The following is an 11,697-nucleotide window of genomic DNA, read 5'->3' on the forward strand; positions in this document are numbered from 1 at the left end:
TATGGGCTAGAGTTTTAAGAACCAAGTACAAAACCTGAGAGTTGTTACCAGAGAGTATAGGGCGACAAGGAAGCTCCAGACAGTGGAAGGGTATTACTGCAGTTTGGAATGAGGTCCGCGAAGGTATTACATGGAGTATATTTAAGTAATGGCAAAACTATTGATTTTTGGAGAGATGTTTGGTTAGGGGATCTCGGACCTTTAATTAACATCAAAATTGGGGAAACGATACCAGCTGATCACACCGTTTCAGTTCAAGAAATGGTTGGAGTAGATGGTAATTGGAGATGGCGTCTCCTTTGAGACTACCTCCCATAAAAAGCATTGTTGAGCCTTACGGTTGTGAGACCACCTCGATGCAATGATAGGGACGACCGACCGTTATGAAGATGGGAATAAAATAAACAATTCTCGCTCAAGAGTGCTCTTCGAAATCGATTGGAACCTATTGGGGAGGTAGAATCACAACTCTGGAAAGGGATCGTAGCTTATAGGGATTGCTAATGTGGTTGATTTGTAAAGATCGTGAAATGAAGAATGTAGAACAGGTACGACATCATTCTTCAGACAATACGTCTTGTTCATGCCGCGGCGCTTTGATGGAGACAACGTCACACATTTTTCGTGAATGTGTGATAGCTAGATCCACTTGGAATGAAATAGTTAAGCCTTAAAAGTTGGATGAGTTTTATAGGATATCCATGAAAGACTGGATCATCAGCAATTTGAAAAAGCCTAGCCATTTTCCAGTAACAGTTGAAGAGTGGGATCTCACATTTGGGTCGATTATATGGAGCTTGTGAACACGCCGGAATAAGTTTATTTTCGACCCAGAATTTTTCGAAACCGAGAGCGTCCTACACTCGGGAATAAGAATGCAAATGGAAGCCTCACATGCATTAAGTTGACGACAATTAAGACGAAATAACCAAGGGATACGAGAAGGTAACAATTCCAATGGGAACCGCCACCAACTGGATGGTATAAGCTCAACTCGAACGGTGCTCGTAAGTTGGAGTCGGGGGAGACCTCATGTGGAGGAGCCTTGCGTGACTATAATGGATACCGGATTATGGGATTCACCAAAGCTATCGGTCGATGCTCGATCGGTGTTGGACGCGAAACTATAGGGAATAGTGGTTGGACTCGTGACCGCCTGGCAGCTCTTATTGTGGAACATAATCGTTGAAATGGGTTGTAGAGAGGTGATCAAATTATTAATACAAGGAAAATCGATGGAAAGAATATCAACGAGGGTACTACATGTCTTTCGATTACTATAACAGGAGTGGAGTCTACGGTTCGGCCATGTCCCGAAGGATAAAAAATACAGTCGCTGATGGCCTGGCGAAGATGGTGTGTACCCTTCTGTTCAAAACTCACTGGTTCCAAGACCCGCCTGTAGCTGTGAAAGATAAGCTCGAGAACGATAGGCACATGGAGGCATTGGGCAATTAGCTTATGATTTATCGACCATTTGTATTCAAAAATATATATATGCTAAAAAAAAGTTGACCTAATATACATCCCTCGTAAATGACCCAAATTTTAATTTCTCAAACTAAGGCACCAACATATTTTAATTTTTATGTACAATGGTTACGCATCGTACAGTATCTCATTTTCAAGTGTACAAGGCTGGTATGTGATTTAAAAATTAAGATATTTAATTATTTATTATGAATATATATATATATATATAATTTCTTGAACGTTGGATTTAAGAATTAAAATGTTTAATGGTTTATTATAGGTGAATAATTGAATATATATATATCATTTTTTTTCTGATCGCAATTTTATTGATATGATTTTCAAATCAAATAATATCTGTATTCAAAAATATGTACCCTTATTATGATATATATTTATATTATGATATAGATTTAGTTTTTTGTTATCCCTTTTTTTAAAGGAATATAATGATAAATTTATTATCATAATTTATTTTTAAAGGAATTTGAAGGCTTCTAGACTATGTTTGTGAAATTTGAGATTTTTTCTGGTAAAACAAACACAAAATTCGTATCCAGGATGTTAGAAAGGAGTGAATTGAAAAGTTTGAGTCTATCAGTTTTTGTCAATGACGGTCGATAGTGACTGACAACAGTGATGAATGCAGTCAAAAATGAAGACTTTGACTAGATTTCATAGGTCAAATTCATATTTCGTCTAAAATTTAGAAGTTTATTTTATCTAAAGTTTAGAATTAAATTAATATTTTATCTAAAATTCAAAGGTCAAATTAAAATTTAACCATTTTTACTAACATGTCACGTAAATAAACTAACAGGAATTAACAGCCTAATGACCAAAATATAATGAATCGATAATATAAATGACCAAAATATAATAAATCAATAATATAAGTGACTAAAATGTAATGAATTGATAATATTAATAAGATGATAAACTAGTCGAGTCAAATTCGAGTATTATTGAGATTCAATCGACTTGAAAACTATAAAAATGAAGTTTGATCCGATTCCTTGAATTTCGTCTCGTTTCGGACCTTACCGTTATTTCTATTTCACTACTTCCGTAAAACGTTAAAGCAAAGCTCTCAAAAAAGCACGTTTTACCTTCTTACTCGGATCGATCCATTGGGTTTTTGTCCGTTTCAATTTAAAAAAACGTCTTTATCTTTTTCCGAAAAGATCTGAACTGATTTGCTTTGTTGGATGGATCATAATGATAACAAGGTGAACAAAGAGATGACGTCACTGCCTGATATGTCCGACATCGTATTAGGCTGCGTGATGCCGTACATCGACGAGCCGAAAGACCGCGACGCCGTTTCTCTGGTTTGTCGGCGGTGGTACGAGCTCGACGCGTTGATTCGTAAGCACTTAACCATCGCGCTTTGTTACACGACTAGTCCCGATAGGTTGAGGCGTCGGTTTCCTCACTAGGAATCGTTGAAATTGAAAGGTAATCCTGGGGCGGCGATGTTTAATTTGATACCTGAAGATTGGGGTGGTTACGTTACGCCGTGGGTGAATGAAATCGCGGAGAATTTCAATGGCCTGAAATCCGTGCATTTCAGAAGGATGATTGTTAAAGATTCGGATCTGGAGGTTTTGGCTAGCTCTAGAGGGAGGGTTTTACAGGTTTTGAAGCTTGATAAATGCTCCGGTTTTTCTACTGATGGTCTTTTGCACGTTGGCCTCATTTGCCGGTAAGTTTTTTTCCCCTTTAAAGTTAGTGGAATTGTGTTTTTGTGAAATTGTTAACCCTGAAAATGTTAATTTTGTTTGGTAAGTTCGATTAAATTCGTTTTTTAATTCGACATATTTAGAAAGAAATTATCAGATATGGATTGAACTCAGTGGAATCAGGATTGAGTTAAGGGATTGATTTAGTAACTTCCTACCAATTGGGTGTTAAAGCTTAGCTTAGCTGACTTGAGTTTGGTTGAGTTGAATTGTAACTTTGTAAGGTATATTTGTCTTAGTGTTTTCGTTTTATGAAACATATGTGCAAGCTCAATAGCTTCTATTTGTAACCGTTCAAATTCAATCATTTGAAGTTAAAGGCAAATGGTCAAAGTCAGAGAAGAAACAACTATGGATAATTTGGTCATGTGGTACACTTTCATTTGTTTAGTAAATTTACTTGAATGATTTTCTCCTCTGTGAATATATCCGACAACATTTTGCTGCTTGTTGGAAATAGAATACTATATTGACTAAGGATCACATTGCTGTAGTTTTTTAGTACTATTTTGTTATGAATTTTGGAGAATAGAGAAGGAAAAATCAAAGGAAGGAAGGTTTTAGAAAAAGAAAAGCAGAAAGATTATAGAAAAGAGATTTCACTCATTCATCATGTGAATTTCTCATTCCCTAGTACACAATTTTATTTGATTACAATGTACTATAGCAAATAAGAAAGGGACAACTGTATAACTAACTCTCTAACAAATTCCTTGTAGCTGGATATTTTCCTCCTTTGGGCTGTTGATTGGATCCACGTCTGAGCCCATCTCCTCTGCCCAACTCTTCTTCTGCTCCAGCTCCAGGTAATTTCCTTCAGCCTGCTCATTAGGAATTAAAATCCCTAATTTCCTTATCCCTTTTCTCTCAATCCCTAATTCTTCGTCCATTTCCCCTAATTCTCTCGCTTCAATTCTAATCTCCTTGTCCTAGTCTTCTCTTGCAATCGTGACAAAACCCCTCCATCAGCAGATCCTTGTCCCCAAGGATCGAATTCAAGAAACTGGGCGCGCAAGACTGTATAATCTTTTCAGGTATCGTTTTCAGAACTCAATTTCGTCCATCGAACCAATAATTGAGTAACATCACGGTTATCTCGTTTTACAATTCGTTTGCTTAAAATCTTTTCAGGAAAGACTTTCAATTGGCCATCATTTACTACTTGAGGAGGTTCTAATGAAGCTACTGTCTTTTCCCCCAGTTTTCGCTACAAGAGACTGACATGGAAAACAGGGTGGATTCGAGCAGTCTCTGGTAAGTCTAATTTATAAGCAACCTCACCAATCTTTTGCAAAATCTTGTAAGGACCATAAAAACGGGCTTCTAACTTCAAGTTTTTTCTGATTGCTAGGGAAGTCTGCCGATATGGTTGCAATTTCAGGTGCACCTCTTCTTCCACATTAACTGTCCTTTCACTGCGATTTTTATCAGCTTATTGTTTCATACGATTTTGTGCTTACTGTAACTGATCTCGAACAATTTGCCTGATCTGCTCTCTGTCTTGTAGTAATGTCTGAACACTGTTTACATTAGATTCAGAACACCATAGCATTGTAGGAGGTTTATAACCATAGAGTGCCTCAAAAGGGGTAATTTTAAGTGTTGAGTGATAGTTTGTATTGTACCACCATTCGGCATGAGGCAACCATCTTGCCCATTGTGTAAGTTTTAGAAAACACAAACCTCTTAAGTACTGCTCAAGGAACTTATTCACTCTCTCAGCTTGACCATCCGTCTCAGGATGGTAAGCTGTACTAAAGAGTGTGCTGGTTCCCAACTGCTTCATTAGTTCTTTCCAGAAAAGACTAGTGAAGGTCTTGTCACGATCTGAAATGGCCATCATAGGTTGACCATTAAGCTTATATATCTGATCTAAATATAATTTAGCTACTTCCATCACAGTATAGGAATGAGAAAGTGCTAAAAATGAGCATATTTAGTCAGTTTATCCACTACCACCAAAATGCAATTCTTATGTAAAGAATTAGGTAAACCTCCAATAAAATCCATAGTTATCACCTCTCATGCTTGTTGAGGAATTGGTTGTAGCAGCCCAGGTTTAGCCACATGCTCTACCTTAGTGCGTTGGCAGACTTCACATTGTTATACATAATTAGAAACCATGCTTTTAAGTTTAGGCCAATAAAAATAAGCCTTCACCCGCTGGTATGTAGCTTGAATACCCGAATGCCCTCCATGAGGAGTGTCATGTAAAATTTGTAGGATCTTCAACCGTAAAGCACCGGATTCTCCCACATAAACTCTGTTTTTGTAACGCAAAACACCTTTTGAATACTTCCAATTTGGAACACTAGCAGTGTTAATAGTTAGTGCTCGAATACATTCTTTTGCATCAGCATCATTTTCATAACCTTGTTCAATGTCCTTAACCCAAGTTGGGATGATAATCATTGCACTCATTTGTTTACACTCACCCATCTGCAGAAATTGTCTTGACAAAGCATCAGCCACAACATTAGTACGACCTTTTCTGTATTGAATTTTGTAGTCCAAACCCAACAATTTGGTCAATCCTTTCTTCTGAATTGTTGTTGTGAGTTTCTGTTCTAACAAATACTTCAAAGGCTCGTGGTCAGTTTTAATAATAAATGGACCACACTCAAGATAATGTCGCCATTTCGAAACTACCAAAAGAATAGCCATATATTCCTTCTCATTGATAGAAAGGTCCATGTTTTTAGGGATTAAAGCTTTGCTAAGGTAGGCCAAAGAACGATCTCCTTGGGACAAAACAACCCCTATACCTTCTGAGCTTGCATCAGTTTCTAAACAAAACTCTTTAGTAAAATCAGGAAGAGCCAAAACAGAAGCCTTACACATTACTTCCTTCAATTGATTAAAGGTTGTCAATGCTGTAAGAGTCCATTTAAAACCTTCTTTTTTTAACATCATTGTAAGTGGGCGACTAATTGCACCATAGTCTTTGATGAACCTTCTATAATAGCCTGTTAACCCCAAGAATCCCCTAAGAGATTTTAAATTTTGAGGAATTAGCCAATTTTTCATGGCAACAATTTTTGATGGATCAGTGGAAACCCCTTGAGCAGTAATAATATGGCCTAAATATTCCACTTGTTACTGGCCAAAGTAGCATTTACTCCTCTTAGCATAAAGTTGATGTTGTGTCAATATTTCCAAAACTTTTCTCAAGTGTAGTGTATGAGCAGACAATGTAGTGTTGTACACTAATATAATATATCATCAAAAAATACTAGAACAAACTTTCTCAAATAGGGAGTGAATAGATCATTCATAAGAGATTGAAACATAGCAGGAGCATTGGTAAGACCAAAGGGCATTACCTTAAATTCAAAATGTCCATGATGAGTGCGCGAAAGACAGTTTTGTAGATATTTGTAGGCTGAATTCGAATCTGCCAATAGCCAGACCTTAAGTCTAATTTAGAAAAATATGCTGATCTATAAGGTCGCAAATTGACCGAAGCTGCACCCGGTTTAAGTGTAATGGAATGATCATGTACTGTTTTAGGAGGTAATCCTTTAGGTTCCTCAAAAACTCATGCAAATTCTGCTAACTGTGGTTGTAGCTCATTAGGTACCTGCTTTTCATCAGTTTCCATAGTTAGCAAATAAATTTCCCCTAATAAATCTAGATCCTTAGCAGTTTTGTCATTAGAAACTGTTTTCATAATGAATGGTGTTTGATGCCCTTGAATAGATAATTGTTGTCCCTCCTTCTCGAAAGCAATAGTCATGGCATTAAAATCCATAAGGATTGGGTTATATTTGCACATCCAATCGACTCCAAGAACCATATCTCTGCCTCCTAGATTGGGTACCCGAAAATCATGAAAAAATTGATGGCCTTGCATAATCCAACATAACTGATTGCTTTTAGTTGAACTAAATAATTTCTCACCATTAGCAACTGTAATAGCTAGTGGTTGAGTTGAAACTAACTCAATACCAGCTTTAGCCCATTTAGGAGTGATAAAGTTGTGTGTGTTACCACTGTCAATAAGAATATTGAGAGGTTTGCCCTTGACCAAGCCTTGAATTCGAATTGTAGAATACCCGATGCTACCTGTGAGAGCATTGACTGAAATTTCCAGATTCTCGTTTGTATCCTTTGAATCTCCCAAAACTTCTTCCGGTATGGCTTCTTCTTCTTGGTTATCCAAGTCCTCCATAGCATTCAATTGTCTTAACTTGCATTGGTGACCTGGTTGAAATCGTTCACCACATTTGTAACACAAATTATTCAAACTGCGATACTCCAGCAAATTGTTCTTGTTGGGAGGATTTGGTAGAACTTTCTTGTTTGTTGGAATAGCAGCAGGTTTGTTAAAATTGGTTTGGGTGGAATAGAGTGGGAATCTTGAGTTATGTTTCTGTCTTTTGCTTTCAAACTCCATTGAAATCTCATATAATTTTACCTATCTACAAGCTTCAATTATCTCTTTAGGGTTGAGAGCTTTGACCCTATGTTTCAACTCCTCCTTCAGTCCACTTATGAAAATGGACAAAAAATTCCTCCCCCAAGGTTGGATTCTGCATTAGAATGAAAGGTTTCACCTCTTCAAACCTCACTTGGTATTCTTCCACCGTTCCTTTTTGAATTAACTTACTAAATTCTTCTATGACATCTGCATACTGCATATCACTAAATCGATGACATAGGTCTGCTTCGAACTCATGCCAATTTGTTATGAATTGAGGAGAATAGAGAAGGAAAAAATCGAAGGAAGGTTTTAGAAGAAGAAAAGCAGAAAGATTACAGAAAAGAGATTTCATTCATCAGGTGAATTTCCCATTCCCTAGTACACAGTTTTATTTGATTACAATGTACTATAACAAATAAGAAAGGGACAACTGTATAACTAACTCTCTAACAAACTCCTTGCAGTTGGATATTTTTCCTCCTTTGGGCTGTTGACTGGATCCACATCTGAGCCCATCTCCTCTGCCCAACTCTTCTTCTGCTCCAGCTCCAGGTAATTTCCTTCAGCCTGCTCATTAGGAATTAAAATCCCTAGTTCCCTTATCCCTTTTCTCTCAATCTCTAATTCTTCGTCCATTTCCCCCAATTCTTTCGCTTCAATTCTAATCTTCTCGTCCTGGTCTTCTCTTGCAATCGTGACATATTTCTACATGTAAATGTAATTATTTCTTGCTTAATGGGATTATGCATGTTCTTCTCAACAATCTACATCTAAGATCACTGATTTTTGTTTTGGGGGCAATGGTAGATGCACTTGTCAATTTATACGCCTTTTAAATCCTTGTGTATGACTCAAATCTTTATATGTTTTCTCAGGCAATTAAGAACCCTGTTCTTAGAAGAGAGTTCAATTAGTAAGAAAGACGGTCAATGGCTTCATGAGCTTGCAGTAAAGAGAGTTCAATTATTGAGAAAGACGGTCAATGCCCCAACTTAGAGGTTCTCGAGGTAAAGTCACAAAACCGTGTCTTAACTATTTTTCTGCACTGTTTTCTTGGAATTGCATCTCTAATTTTATTATTTTTTGTTCTGGGATTCTGGCTGAACTTTTTGGGGTTTCAACTGGAAATTTTAGTTTCCTTTTAAAGTGTAGCTTTTATTATTTATGTTATTTTTCTTTATTGAGATGTTTTCCAAAATGTGGTTCATCATTACAGACACTTTGGACCTTACTTTCTGAGCTTTTTTTTTCATGCTTTAGGATAATAGTATGTTCTTGAATATTAGCAACCTTAGTGTGTGTGTCAAGGTTTATGGCATTGAGATTTCAGTAGTTGAATGTACGAAATGGTCAAAAGTGGTCTTGGAAATTGTTGGATTGTGTGAAATGTCAAGGAATTATGGAGATTTTGTTATGCTTTATTTGAATCTTTAATCAGTTCTTATTAAATGAATTTTTTGGATGGACAGACTAGGAATGTTATAGGAGATAGAGGATTAGAAGTTCTCGCTCGAAGATGTAAGAGACTAAAGAGGCATAGAATCGAGTGCTGATGAGGGAATGGAGGATGAAGAAAGTGTTGTTTCGCAAAGAGGATTAATGGTTTTAGCTAAGGGATGCCTTGAATTGGAATACTTGGCTGTTTATGTATCTGACATCACCAATGCTTCATTACGGTACATTGGGACATACTCAAAAAATCTGTGTGATTTCTGTCTGGTTTTGCTTGAAAAAGAAGAAAGGATAACAGATTTGCCTCTTGAGAATGGAGTACGAGATCTATTGAGGGGCTGTGAAAAGCTTAGAAGATTTGCTCTGTATCTCCGACCTGGTGGTTTAACTGATGTGGGACTGGGTTATATTGGTCAATATAGTCCAAAGGTAAGATGGATGCTTCTGGGATCTGTTGGGGGATCCGATACCAGGCTTTTGGAGTTCTCAAGGGGATGCCCTAGCTTGCAGAAACTAGAAGTGAGGGGTTGTTGTTTCATTGAGCGTGCACTAGCAGCTTTTGTGATGCAATTAACTTCTTTGAGGTACTTGTGGGTGTAAGGCTATAGGGCATCGGATTCCAGTCGCGATCTGTTAGCAATGGCTCGTCCCTTTTGGAATATTGAGCTAGTTCCTGCTAGACGAATAGTTATGACTGATCAGGTCGGAGTGCCTGGTGTGGTTGAGGATCCGACTCATGTACTCGTCGCATATTACTCCCTATCAGGACCAAGAACAGATTTCCCCGAAACCGTGATTCCTTTGGATCTATTAGCCACTGGAGCAGAACTGTAATAAGATTGTGTTTCCCCCTATAATTTTGAATGCAGTTGGAAGATGGTGGGCTACACTGTTTTGCCCTTTGCTTATGGAAAGTAGTTTAGGTTATTCTGTACTGATTTAATAGTGTTAGACATTGAAAACTTTAAATTTCAAGTATTTTTTTATGCTTTGATGGAAGGAAAAGTTCTTGCATGAGAATTCATTTCGACGTTGATCTTTTATCTACTTCATGCATAGTGTTTCTTGTCTTTGAAAATTTTAACAAGTGTTAGTTGAGTTATTGAAATAGTTTTGTAAAAGACCATGTGGAAGGTGCCAAATTACAGCATATAGATATAGCTTCTATCCCAAATAAAGGATTCCAAAACATATACATACGTTCTATTTATAATTTCTTAACTAGACAATATTAAATATGTATGTTACCAGTATTAAGGAAGGAAAATATATAAATTGAATGTTATTTTCTGATTCCAATTTACTCCCTAAATAAGCTAACGTTCAACGAAGTTACCTACATACAGAAACACAATATGTTGTCTTAACTCAATGGTAGACATATATAACGTCGTTGAAAGTTATATATATTGTGTTTCTGTAAGTAGGGTAGCTTCGTTGAAAGTTAGCTCGTTTTGGGAGTAAATTTATAAATATTATTTATATATTATTAAATAATATTTAATATATATTATTTATATGTGTACCATTGACTTAAGACTCAACATATTCTGTTTCTGTATATATATAAATAAAACATATGTAAAATATTTAATATTTAATATTTAAAATATATTATTTAAACACTTTTAAGGCTATGTAATATATAAATAATATATTAAATATTAAAAAAAATCAGTTAATTCGATTAACCGACCGAATTAACCTATAATTGAAGTTTGAAAAAATCATTAATCGTTAACCGATCAAACCTAAAATTAATCGACTGATTACCCGAAAAAAATTTCAGTTTGATCGGCAAATCTGATCAACATTCGTTATTTAACTTCATTATTCTTGTTTTTATTGACCTCTGTAATAGAATGAACTCTACTAGGTATGCGCATAAACAACATAACTTCGAGGGGGTGAATAATATGTTGGTAATGCTCAAGAGAGCATGCTATCCCACATTAGGAGGGAAAACTCTTTGGGGATGGTATTTAAAGAGACTCCCCTATCCTCATTTGTTGGATGAGGCTATATAACTCCTTTACAAAAGTGTGATGCCGTTGTTATTGTTTGGCTTGATTTTGGTCATGGAAATATGTGTTCTTTACCCGTTCGTGCATATTCTATTTTTTTTTTTTGAAAAAAATCAGAATAATTTCTTTAGAATTGTTATGTGAAAATTCGAAATGAGATCTAGACGATGAGATCTATATAGAGCAACCACTAGGTTTTGACAAAACCGTTCTGAGTTTTGGTTTTATAGTCGCAGATGCATTCGTGTATTTGAAAATGTTTGGAACAAATCATGTCATCATAAGTTTGTATGTTGATGACATGTTGATATTCAATACCAACATTGAATCCATTAACAAAACAAAAAAAATTATTGTCCATTGAGTTTGAGATGACATATTTGGGAGAGGTTGATTTGATCTTAGGAGTTAATGTTACCAAAATTGAAAAGATATTATCTTTAAATCAAAACACACTATATTGAGAAGGTGTTAATGAAATTTGACAGTTTTGATGTCATCTCGATTAAAACTACTTAAAACTCTAGGATACGACTCGTTAAAAAAATAAAGGAAGTAGTGTTTCCCAACTAGAATATGCTAA

The 11,697-nt window shown here is 36.1% G+C and overlaps 1 pseudogene; it reads left to right on the forward strand.

Annotated features, from left to right (window-relative positions):
* The first annotated feature begins 2,570 nt into the window (after positions 1-2,570).
* On the forward strand, positions 2,571-9,950 carry LOC120206937 (annotated as a pseudogene).
* Positions 9,951-11,697: the final 1,747 nt, after the last annotated feature.

This window comes from Hibiscus syriacus, unplaced genomic scaffold (genome assembly GCF_006381635.1).
Source record: "Hibiscus syriacus cultivar Baekdansim isolate YM2019G1 unplaced genomic scaffold, ASM638163v2 tig00014175_pilon, whole genome shotgun sequence".
Classification (NCBI taxonomy): Eukaryota; Viridiplantae; Streptophyta; class Magnoliopsida; order Malvales; family Malvaceae; genus Hibiscus; species Hibiscus syriacus.